At 37.5% G+C, this 13127-nt stretch overlaps 1 pseudogene; it reads right to left on the reverse strand.

Moving 5' to 3' along the window:
- Positions 1 to 10696: 10696 nt before the first annotated feature.
- On the reverse strand, positions 10697 to 12230 carry LOC122743989 (annotated as a pseudogene).
- Between the last annotated feature and the right edge of the window lie 897 nt (positions 12231 to 13127).

A 13127-nucleotide genomic window follows, 5' to 3' on the forward strand; every position in this document is an offset into this window, starting at 1 on the left:
TTCCAAATTTTCCCCCCTTCCTTCCCTTCCCTCCCCCCTCCCCAAGACAACAAGCAATAGAATATAGGTTACATAGTACAATCATGTTGAGCATATTTCCATATTAATCATGTTGTGAGAGAATCAGAACAAAAGGGAAAATAATAAGAACAAAAAACAAAACAAAAAAAGAAGTTAAAATAGTACACCTCCATCTGCATTCAGACTCTACAGTTCTTTGTTCTGGATGTGAGGAGCATTTTCCATCATGAGTCTTTTGGAATTGCCTTAGATCATTGTATTGTTGAGAAGAGCTAAGTCTTTCATAGTTGATCATAGCACAATGTTGCTACAATCTAGGTTTTTTGACTCGAAATCCAAAGAGCTTTTTCATGAACTCCAATGCAAGAAGGTTCTCAGAAGACTCAATGGAAAAGGAGGTGAGAGAATAATTACTGAGGGAAGGCTAGGACTTACTTTACTATGAGTCCTAATTTATTATTCCTTTTCTGTTGATCCTGCATAGGTCCCGAGTGTCCATGTGGCTTGTTGTTCTAAGGTTAGGTGAGTGATTAAAAAGTTGGGTTGTGTTGAGTGCAGTCTACTGGATCTATGGGAAGGGAACCTTGGAAAAGGTTGGAGGTGCCCCTAAGCAGGAAGGGAGCAGGTTGGAGCTTTGGGAAAGCAAAGAGAAGTGTCTCCTCATCTCTACCAACTGTTTATGAGATGAAGCATTGGTAATCCTCTGTTAGATTGGGCTCTGAATCCAGATGAACCTTTTGCCCAAAGTTCCATAAAAATTTGGTTTCTGAATCCTATGGCTAGAACATAATGCAGGAGGAGGTAAATGGATGGATTTAAACACAATTATACTTCTGAATAGAGGAATGGATTTGATCTCAGAGAACCTGGGTTTGAATCCCTGTTCTTACTAGCTGTGTAAACTTGCTCATCACTGAACTTCAAGGACTCTTTCTTTATTTGTAAAATTAAGGTGTTGGAAGTGGTGGTTTTCAGTTTCTTCCAGCTTTAATACTGGAGATCCTTACTGAAGAAAAAGAAAAAAAGCTCCACTTGTCTGCTACCAAGGACACCTGAAGAAAGAAGACCCAAGTAAGTATTACTTACCTGAACTTGTCCCTAGTCAGAAAATAGCAGGGGGTTGGGGGAAGAGGAATTCTCATTTATATCACACTAATATATGCAATATAAATTTATATAAGCATTTATATATGCCAGGCACTGTGCTAAGCACTTTTACAGATATTATCTCATTTGGTCCTCTATCATGACCCCCATTTTAAAGGTGATTTACTGAATCAAGCAGAGGTTATATGACTTGCTCAGGGTCACATGGCCAGTAAGTATCTGAAGTCATATTTGAACTCAGGTCTTCCTAATTCCAGGCCACAGCTGTCTCTGTCTCAGGGATTTTTTTTTTTAAAGGTAACTTCATTATTTTCTAGTCTTTGAATGAATGAAAAAGAAATCATTTATTAAGCACCTGTTGTGTGTCATGTGTTGAATTAAGCATTAGAGGTACAAATTCAGAAGTGTGGCAGTATTTTCTTTGAGGAGATTGCACATTAATTTGAATAGACAGCCACATAGGAGAATTTTGGCCAGGGAAGGGAGTTAGTGCTAATTATCTCCCTCCCCTTCCCCAACTGTCTTGCATTTAATTATTTTATTTTTTGATGATTCTGCATATGTTTATTCTGTATATATTTACCTCCCCAATAGACTCTAAAGCCCTGGAAGGCAAAGATTTTTTATTTTTAAATCTTCCTGTCCCAACTGCCCAGCACAATCTCAGCACATTCTAGGTGCTTAATAAAATGCTTGCTGACTTATTGATCGGGATGTTGAATGGAGCTATAGGGTAGTTGATTATCATTCCCTTTGTGAAATGTTAAATTGGTAGTATTAGTAAAATGGTAGTTTTGATTTGGTTAGTGTCTCCGGGGAAGAGGTAGAAAGTGGGGGATGAGATATATGTGTGGCGGGAGGTCAGATGACAAGATGTCTGGAGTGGATGGTGAAATGGAATGTGAAGTACTGTCTAAGTCTGGATAGAAAATGGGTTAGGTGATTTTGTACTCTCTAATCAATCAGGACAGGTCATATATTGGGAGGAATTCAAAAGCCAAGTGGATTAACTTCCCCAGGGAAATAGGGCATTATGCCTCTGGAAAAATGTTCTGGATGATGCTGTTCTGGGTGAAGAGAGGAAAAGATGGTGCAGTGGCAAGGTGGAGAGTAAGATGTCCATCCACCCTGCATATCTTTGAAAAAATGTTCATGGAGTCAGAGAAGGCCAATGAGTAGGAGGGGGAGAGAAAGGGAAGTGGAGAAGGATGGAGGACATTAAATGGCTTTCATCCTCTCTATTCAGTTCACACAGACAAAATTCTGCACAAGAATTGTGCAGTGGTGTAGTGGAACTGGTTCTGGAATAGGAGATGCAGGTTTTGTTTCCAGCTTTTCTACTAAATTTATGATCTCTGTGTCTCAGTTACTGTATGTGTAACCTTGAGAAAGTCACATAAACTCTCTGGGCCTCAGTTTCCTTACCTGTAAAACAAGGCAGTTGGACTAGATGACCTCCAAGCTCTCTTCCAGTTCTAGATCTGTGATTCTTTGTAGAAGAATGAGGATTTGGGACTAGATAAGCTCTAAGATGGCCTGCTAGGCTTATGAGTTTTGAAACCTAGGAGAGATTTTCTTTTTGAGACTTCAGAATTTGGGTTGGAGGTAGAGGAAGAAAAATGTTCTGGTTTAGAAGTTCAAACAAGAAAAGTCAGAACCCCAACCCCAACCCAAATCTTGTCTGGCCTAGTTTTTTTCAGAATTTCACAATTACTCGGAATTGCCAATAAAAAAATGCCTTCTGCCATAAAACAGTGTGAACTTCTCCACCACCTGAGCATATTTACAATCAGTGGTTTGAGGATCAATTAAGCTCACTGCACATTATCTTAGACTCTCCCCTTTAAGCATCATCATTTTATGACTCAGTACATTCACAGGGACAATGGAAATGATCATTTAATTAAATGGACTCATGTGATGTTGCCAATACAGTTTTCAGCCTGTACATGTGCACACCCAGTGAGCAACAGCCTCTGGGGTTTGTGCTGACTCTAATAAATGTCAGCTATTTCATCCATGAAATAGGAGAGCTATCTATCACTTCTGGTACTTTGAAGGATATGTGTATGTCATCAGAGTGGATACTTCCTCCACTGGTGCGGACCACAGCCCCTTTGAGCTGGTGTAATTCTTGTTCATGTTTTCACATGAATCCTCTGTAGAGTCTATCCAAGGTATTGCATCCAAGTCCTCTGATTCTCTCCCTGTATCCTGAGGGTAGCTTGGCAACACTGGAACTGGCCATCTGTGGCCTCTCATGCTTACTGTGTGGCTGGCCTACCTCCGGCAGCGCCTGTCTTGGGTAATGCCTTTTATGCTTTTTCTCAAGTGTGACTTACTATTGGTGACAGAACACCTAAGATTCTAAAAGCTGTAATAACAGCATTGGAGGTGGCATGGTGGATAGAGCACTGGGCTTGGAATTAGGAAGACTTATCTTCTTGGGTTCAAATCTGGCCTCAGACACTAACTAGCTGTGTGATTCTGGGTTAGTTAGTTAACCCTGCTTGCCTTACTTTCCTCATCTATAAAGTGAGTTAGAGAAGGAAATGGCAAACCGCTCCAGTATCTTTGCCAAGAAAACCCCAAATGGGGTCATGAATATGACTGAAAAACAACTAAATGGAAAAAACAGGGGTGCTTGTGCAAGGCACAACTTCACTGAGTCAGTCAACAAAACATTAGGTGTTTACCATGTGCCAGGCACTGTGCTATGTGCTAGGGATCTAAAGAAAGGCAAAAACATGTTCCCTTTCCTCCAGGAGTTTACATCCTATTGGGGGTGACAACATTGTATGAAGTTGTATGTATCAAACACACACACACATATTCTTTAAATGAAAGGTAATCTTATAGGGAAAGCACTAGCAGCTGCTGTGTGTGTGTGTGTGTGTGTGTGTGTGTGTGGTGTGTCTGGGGAGAGAGGCTGGAAGAGGTTTAGTCAGTTTAAAATGGCGATAATAATATCATTCCTACCTACATCTCAGGGTCGTTGTGAGGAAAGTGCTTTGCTCACCATTTTATGACTTTACTTTCACAGGGACAATAGAAGCTATCATTTAACTAAATAGACTTGTGATGTAGGCAATACCATTTTCAGCCTGCCCACTTAGAATACCATGGAAGTGTAGGCCATTATTGTCTGCTCATCCTGCTAAATTCTGGGCCCAGGTCATTATCTATCTTCTGTCATTTTCTTTTAGGAAAGGCCCCTGAGGATTACAAGAGCAAAGGAATTATGGTCGAAAGGTAGCTTAGAAATAGACTCTTCCCAATTGATAAATGGCCAAAAGATACAGGCTGTTTTCAGGCAAAAAAAATCAAAGTTCTCTATAGTTATTTGAAAAAAAAAAGTTTTAAATCACTGTTGATCAGAAAAATGCAAATTAAAACAACTCTGAGGTAACACACCTATCAGAGTGGCTAATATGACAGAACAGGAAAATATTGGATGTTGGAGGGGATATGGGAAAACTGGGATGCTAATCCACGGTTGGTAGAGCTGTGAACTAATCCAACCATATTGGAGGGCAATTTGAAACTATGCCCAAAGGGCTATAAAACTCATTTTACAGACAAGGAAACAGACCCAAAGTAGTTAAATGTTATAGTGAGGGTAAATTTTGGCTAAGGGTTGGGTTAGATGGCAGCTGAGGTTCCTTTCAGCTATCAGATTGAGTGAATCTGTGACTTTGCCAGTCACACAGTCAGTAAATAGCAAAGCTAGCATTATAGATCACCACTTTAAGGCAAAGCTGTGGTCCAAAAGACCAGCAAAGTTCTAGACAAGATCAAGAATATAGGAAACAGGGGCAGCTAGGTGGCGCAGTGGATAGAGCACCAGCCCTGGAGTCAGGAGTACCTGAGTTCAAATCCGGCCTCAGACACTTAACACTTACTAGCTGTGTGACCCTGGGCAAGTCACTTAACCCCAATTGCCTCACTAAAAAAAAAAAAAAAAAAAGGAAACAAAATCTTTTTTACCTTTTACAACACTATGATCTATCTTTACCTGTTAGGTTTGAGGTGTTCTGGTCATTGTGGAGTCTCTTATGTCATAGGTGCAGCAGTTTCTGAGAAGGAGGAGAAAACCAGGATTTTTTAGTCTGCAACGGAGGGAAGAAAAAAAAATGAAAAAAATCGTGATAATGTTATTATATATTTCAAAGGAATAGCATATTGTACATAATAGATTTGCAGTTTCATATGCAACTCTCTTTAATTATACTATGTTATGGAAATGCTAGTTTTATTCCATAAATTAAAAATAAATAAATATTTTTAAAAAGAAAGGAAAAGGTTAGTGGGGAATGTGGCTGACATTCATATAGACAAAAGGTATGAAGAAGATGAGTAAGGACATGTTCTCTAAAGCTCAGAAGACAATTTGAGCGCTGCCTTATTAATTCCTGCTCTTCCCTTCCTTTCCAAGTCTACTCTGTCTTGAGTTTTGAAAAAGATAATTTTAGAAAAAATGAAAAGAGGTTTTTCTTTTCTCATCAGGGAGCTCATTACCCCAAGGGGTGCCACAGCAGGAAAATATAGATTCAAGAAGTGATTGGAGAAGTATATATATTTATAACAGGATTAGTGTTGAGGCTCAGTTCAGGTTTCAACTCCTTCATTACCTTCTCTGATTCCCTTAATTAATGATGACTTCTTTCCTTGGACCTGGGGCAGCATTCTGTACTTCTCTCACGTGTTTATTTTCTGTTCTGAAAACTTGTTCTCATATGGTTGTAGTTCTCATCCCCCCACCTCTCTTATTGGACTATAGGCTTCATAAATTTGGAACTGTGTGATTTATCTTTATTTAAATTATTTTTTGTAATTTTGAATTTGAGAAACACTGGAAAACACTAACATTTCCACAGGAAAAAAAGAGCAGAAAAAAAAAGATTATATAATAAACTATGTATAAATACTACTTCTAAAAGAACATAATGAGTTCAACATGTTTGTTTCAGAGCTGTACTATTTGTCTGCGTGTTTCCTCAGAACTGCCTTTTATTCTCTTCTGTGTATTGTGAAAAATCTTCAATGGCTTTTCCTTCTTTTCTTGGTATCACAGTGACTAATCTTATCTCCCTCACAGTTCTCCTCTTTTTAAAAAAGTACACCCTTATAACAATAATTATAGTAAAGCATAACAAATCTACACATTGGACATATCTCAAAATAGGTAGGTCTAGGGGGCAGCTAGGTGGCACAGTGGATAAATCACCGGTCTTGGATTCAGGAGGACCTGAGTTCAAATCTGACCTCAGACACTTGACACTTATTAGCTGTGTGATCCTGGGCAAGTCACTTAACCCACATTGCCCCACCAAAAAAACAAAAACAAAAATAGGTAGGTCTTATTCTGAATCTTTATTCCCTCACCCCTTGGTCAGGGGTGGGGTGGCATGTTTAATCCTCTGGGATAATGGTTGGTCATTCATTAGAGTTCTTATTCTTTCAAAGTAATTTTTATTTAAAACATTGTAGTTGTTCTATAAATTATTCTGGCCCTTTCCATTTCACTTTCATATTAGTTCATACTAGTCTTTCAAGGTTTCTCTGAATTAGTTTCTTTCATTATTCCTTACAGTACAATAATTTTCCATATTAATATATGGTAGATGTATACCATATATACCATAACTTGTTGTCATTCCTCAATTGGTGGGAACGTAGTTGATTTCCAGTTCCTTGCTACAATAAAAAATACTGCAATGGATATTATATATATGTGTGTGTGTGTGTGTGTGTGTGTGTGTTATTTCCTTCTTTCCTATATATTTTTGAGATAGATACTTTGTAGTGGCATAACAAAGTCAAAGAATAGGAACAGTTTAGTGAATTTTTAGGTATATTTCTAAATTGCATTCTAAAATGGCTGGATCAATCTACAGGTCCACCAACAGTGTATTACTTTTTTTTTTTTTGGCGGGGCAATGAGGGTTAAGTGACTTGCCCAAGGTCACACAGCTGGTAAGTGTCAAGTGTTTGATACTGGATTTGAACTCAGGTCCTCTTGAATCCAGGGCAAGTGCTTTTTGGTGCTTTATCCACTGCACCACCTACCTGCTCTAACAGTGCATTAGTTTACCTGTCCTCTCATATCCCTTCTTCAAATCTGATGAGTGTGAGGTAAATCTTAGACTTGTTTTAATTTGCATTTTCCATATTATTAGTTATTTGGAGAAATTTTTTCAAGTGGTTATTGATAGCTTCTTCTGAGAACTGCCTGTTTACATAGCCTTTGACCATCCATCTGTTGGGGAATGGTTCTTGTTATTACATATTTGAATATTTTCTTATATATCTCAAATACCATATCTTTATTAGAGATGTATTCTACAAATATTTTCTCTATTTAACTCTCTCCCTTCTAAATGTAATTTAATTGTACTTGTATAACTCATATCAGTTTGCTTACTGCCTCAGGGAGTGGTGAGGCGAGGGAGAGAAGGAGGGATAAAAATTGAAACTCAAAACTATAAATAAAAAATGTTTATTAATTTAAAAAATAAATAGGGGGAAGCTAGGTGGCGCAGTGGATAAAGCACTGGCCCTGGATTCAGGAATACCTGAGTTCAAATCCGGCCTCAGACACTTGACGTGTACTAGCTGTATGACCCTGGGCAAGTCACTTAACCCTCATTGCCCTGCAAAAAGAAAAAATATAATTTAATTTATTTTATCAGAGCATATTCTGCCCCCCCCCATTTTATGTAGTTAAAATTGTCTCTTGTGATTCTTTTTAACCTTTGGTCAAAACCTGTCCATAGTTAGAAAAGATAACTCCTTCACTGTTTCTCTACTCTATTTATAATGGGACTTTTCACATCTGGATCCTGTTTCTACTTGTAGATTATTTTATTAGATGGTGTTAGATATGAGTATGAATCTAATTTTTGCCGAACTAATGTCTAGTTTTCCTAAAAGATTTTGTTGGGCAGTGTGAGAAAATAATTATTAATAATGAATTTCTTGGTAGGGGGGAATCCAGAGATCAGTTTCAGTCCTCTCCCCATCTCCCTACTCCAGAAAATCAAATTCTTGAGGAACTTCAGCAAATTTTGTCTGGGACAAACCCAAAGGAATAAAAGAAATGGAGATTGATTCTTTTGTATAGCTCAGTGAGCTGATGGGATCTAGATACTGGACTCACGTTTGCAGGGTCTTTTGCATACTCATCCCTTATGTCATCTGTAGAATTCATTTTAATTTAGACCACCCTCAAGTCATGTCAATTAATGGAACTGAATGATGCTAGCCAATTAACTTAGATCAATGTATAATGACCCACATGTGTCTAAAGACAATGAAACCCTTGGCCATGACAGGGGCATGCCTTTTGTCCTCTCTTGCCCCTCTCTCTGGCTTCACTCTTGCTTGGAACACACTCTTCCTCTTAGGACTATGTAGTTATGAAGGTCTGACACTATGAGAAATTAGGGATATACATGGTAAATTTTTTACTGATTTATAATGTTAGTTAATAATAAATGTTCACTTTATGAAGTGATCACTACATGCCAGGTATTATGCTAAGTGCTGAGAATACAAAAAATGGCAAAAGCCTGCCCCTGCTCTCCTAGAGCTCATAGTCTAACAGGGGAGACAAAATGAAAACAATTATATACAACACAATATAGAGAGAAGAGAAGCCATAAGCATTAAGGGGATCAGAAATGGCTTCTAATAAAAGGTGGGATTTTAGCGGGGACTTGAAGGAAGCCAGGAGGCAGAGAAAAGTGGGGAGAGAACTGCAGGTATGGGAACAAGTGGTGAAAAATATAGTCATGAAATGGAGAATCTTGTGTAAGGACCAGCAAAGAGGTCAGTGTCACTGGATAGCAGAGTACATGGGAGCAAGTAAGAAGACTGAAAAGGTAGGAGGGGGGCGGGTTATGAAGGACTATCTTACATCTATGTGGGAATTTATTATTTCCTAAGTTCTCTCCACATTTGATGCTTTTTGAGCCTCTCAACAAAAGACTATGGCAAGGGTTATCCATTTTGTCAGTGAGGAAACTGAGAGGAGAGAGCATAGGATCATAGATCTAGAATGGGAAAGGGCACCAGAGGTCATCTAGACCACCGGTGTCAAGTTTAAATAGAAATGGGGGCCATTAATCTATATGTAAGGATCTCTATGGAATGAATATTGACTTAGCTTTAAAACGTGATGCTACTTATTTTTTGTTTTATTTTACTTTTATTTATTTTGTTTTATTAATAAAAATAATAAATGCCTACTTCCAAAATGGGTGCAATAACAATTAATATATAAATAGCAAGCAATTAATTTATAAAATACAGTAGCAGCAATAATTTAAAAAAATAACACAATAGAAAGTCCTTATCCTAGTTCCTTAGGTCCTTAGGTTTATCGAACATTAAGCTACTCTGTTCATTTCTTTTTGGCTCTTAGGTTCTTAATATATTTACTGATTAACTTTTCTATTTTTAGCTAGTTCCTAAATAGTTTTTTAAAAAGTCTTCTTTCGGGGGGCAGCTAGGTGGCACAGTGGATAAAGCACTGGCCCTGGATTCAGGAGTTCCTGAGTTCAAATCCAGCCTCAGACACTTGACACTTACTAGCTGTGTGACCTTGGGCAAGTCATTTAACTCCTGTTGCCCCGCCAAAAAAAAAAGTCTTCTTTCTGGTTATATTCATTACTGCCCTTGGAATTTTTGACTTCTTGTTCTTCCAGATGAATTCGGCTTTTGTTTCTTTTTTTTTTTTTTGGTAGTTCTTTAAAGAAACTCATGGTAGTTTGATTGGTATGACACTGAATAAAAACAATCAATATAATTGATATATTGTAATTTATTATGTTGGAACAGCCCAGTCATGAGTAATTGATATATCTCCAATTATGTCTGTCTTTATTGCTGTAAACATTGTTTTATAGTTCTTTTCACACAGTTTCTATATGTGTTTTGGTAGGTGGACTCTCAAATATTTTATATATTCTGTAGTTATTTTGAATCAAATTTCTCTATCTCTTCATTCTGAGTTATTTTTGGTAATATATAGGGAAAGTCTAATGATTTATATGAGCTTTTATTATTTGCAAAACTAATTTTTTAAATTGACTATCTAGGTTTTTTACACAGAGCATCATATCATCTGTGAAAATATGATTGTATAATTATTTGCCTGTTATAATTATTTACCTATTATATCTACTTATTTTCTAGATTTCCCTCTCTTATTATGGCTGTAGTTAGCTTTTCTAAAAAGATATCAAATAATAGTGGTTATGATGGATGTGCTTATTTTATTCCTGGTTTTATTGGGAAGGACCCCAGTTTATGTTAGCTTTTCATTTTTTTGGGGGGGGGGGAGAATTTAGAAGACACTGCAGGATATTCCTGACAGCAAATTCCACATAGAAATCCCCTCTTGAGGATAGAGGTTTTATACAGTATGTGCACAGTTCAAACTGTTCAAGTATACTTTAGTGCAATATTAAAAGTCACATTTTAAAAAAGATCTTAGTAGAGAGACAGTAAGACAAAATTATACCAAGAACAAGGCACATAAGACTTGATGATTTGAATATATAATTTAAAAGTTAAACGTCCCAGGTGTGCCATCTTGAATCTGGAAGGTATAGCTATTGGAGGTAGATTCTGGTACAGCATTTTGATATTCCTCTGTGGAGAAATATTTTTCAATTAAGCTTGAGGAAGCCTTATATACTATTTCATTTTCAAGGGATTGGAGTGCTTCGTTTCTGTCTAGTGCTCCACATTTTTCAATTAGGATATGATTTTTCAGTTTCATTTAGTTTTTCAGCAGCTAGAAAATTGAAATTGCATCCAAAATAATCAGGACAATTTTGTTGCCTTTTGCAGACAAGTGTTTGATTAAGGGTCCCAGAATTCCATTTTGAACAAGATATACAATCTGTTCAATTGTTCTACTACTTGTGTAGTTTGTGACAGCCTGCATAACATCTTACTGTGACTCAGTCTACCTTTGACAGAATTCCAACCAAGTATGGAATTAGTTCGTGATTCATAACTTGCTGTATTTGATCCTGATGGCCAGCTGTGATGTTTGACATGGTACACTCAGCATCCTTTTGAATATTGATTTGGGGATGAGTAAGCAGACTAGGAAAGACATAAAATGCTCTTGAGTATGACAATTAGAGTTTGTTCATCTATTTCAGTGACCGTGTTTCCTATAGCTTGTAAAGATGGAGAAACTATTGACAATTCACCAGATCCTAGAAGTTTCACTAATTGTGGGACAACTCCAATTTCTACAACCACTTCAAACCAGCCATTTGAACCATCTGTGAGGTAGGAAATGACCTAATAGGTATCTGTCAGAACTTCTGGATCATCGTGAGGCAAAAGATGAATTAAAGTGGGAAGAATTTGCTCAATAGCTTCTATTGGGGAACAGGATTCTTGTTATGACAAAGATTTAAAAATATCCAGGTGAGATTTCTTAAGTAAATGTTGATGATATCTCAGGAACTGCATATATAACTACAAGTGGAGGTAGAATAGGGTCTATTACACCAGACTTGATAACCAAGTTTCTCTAGGCTGAACCACCACCTGCAATGTTTCCCAGAGCCCACATGGACTGATCACTGATATGAAATTATGGAGAGGCTGACAGAGCAATGAAGGCAGGTATAACCCCTCTACATTTACCACAGTCTTTGTTTGGTCTGATGTCTCAGAAGCCATGTTCAAGCAGATTCCAACTGAATAAGATTACAATTTGTCCTGCCCTAGAAGCCTACAAATTTTGGAATCGTACCAGCACCAATCATTTGGTTGGGGGGTGGGGGGGGGAGGGGGAGGAAACTGTTTTTCCCCCGAGAAAGGGGTTTCTTAGCAGCTTGGGTAGCCTGAAGTTGAACCTCCAGATTATTACTATTTATGCCTTAGGTGATTTCTTCAACAGACTAAAGGCCAGGAGCCTGGTTACTTCAGTTTTCTTGCAGAGGAAAAGTAGTGTCATCAGGAAATATTTTGATATTTTTTCTTTTTAGCATCTGTTCATCTTTCTTGTTTTTCCTCAGTTCAACATTCACTTCAACATGCTGGTGCTTTATTCCTGTGCTGTCTTCCCCTTTGTTTTTGTTTGTTTTTTTTTTTTAGTGAGGCAATTGGGGTTAAGTGACTTGCCCAGGGTCACACAGCTAGTAAGTATTAAGTGTCTGAGGTCGGATTTGAACTCAGGTACTCCTGAATCCAGGGCCGGTGCTTTATCCACTGCGCCACCTAGCCACCCCAGTTCCCCTTTGTTTTAAAACATACTAAGCAGAACTGCTAGGTGAATTAGCATTTTCATTGATGGACTTGGTTGTGTTTAACATTGGAAAAAAAGCAAGGAAGGAAGGTTGCTAGAGTTCCTGCTGCCCCAGAGGAGAAGCAGTACGAGGCTCCTGCTAAGTCAAGGTTAAACTTCCGCAGTCACTACAACTTCACTCCAGTAAGTGTTGTGTCTGGCCCTTCATTTTAGAGTGACACTATTTACCACATGAAAGCAAAGTCCATTTATACCTAGTTTTTATTTATTTAATTATTTATTTATTCATTCATTCATTTGTTTATTTGTTTTTATTTATTTATTTATTGGTGAGGCAATTGAGGTTAAGTTACTTGCCTAGGGTCACACAGCTAGTAGATGTCAAGTGTCTGAGATTGGATTTGAACTCAGGTCTTCCAGACTCCAGGGCTGGTGTTCTATCCACTACGCCACCTATTCCTAGGTTTTAAAAAATGTTTTTTTAAAAACATAAGTGGGTGTTATATTTTATTAGAAGCTTTTAAAAACAAAATATAATAATGTGATTCTAATAGTTTTTGTTATCAGTGTAGTCTATGGTATTTATAGTTTTCCTAATATTGAACCAACCCTGAAGTCCTGGTATAAATTTAACATGCTTATAGTTAGAAGCTTTTTAATGTGTAACTTCTTGACTGACATTTTATTTACATTATAGTTTCAGTATTAATTAGGAATATTA

This window comes from Dromiciops gliroides, chromosome 2 (assembly GCF_019393635.1).
Source record: "Dromiciops gliroides isolate mDroGli1 chromosome 2, mDroGli1.pri, whole genome shotgun sequence".
NCBI lineage: Eukaryota > Metazoa > Chordata > Mammalia > Microbiotheria > Microbiotheriidae > Dromiciops > Dromiciops gliroides.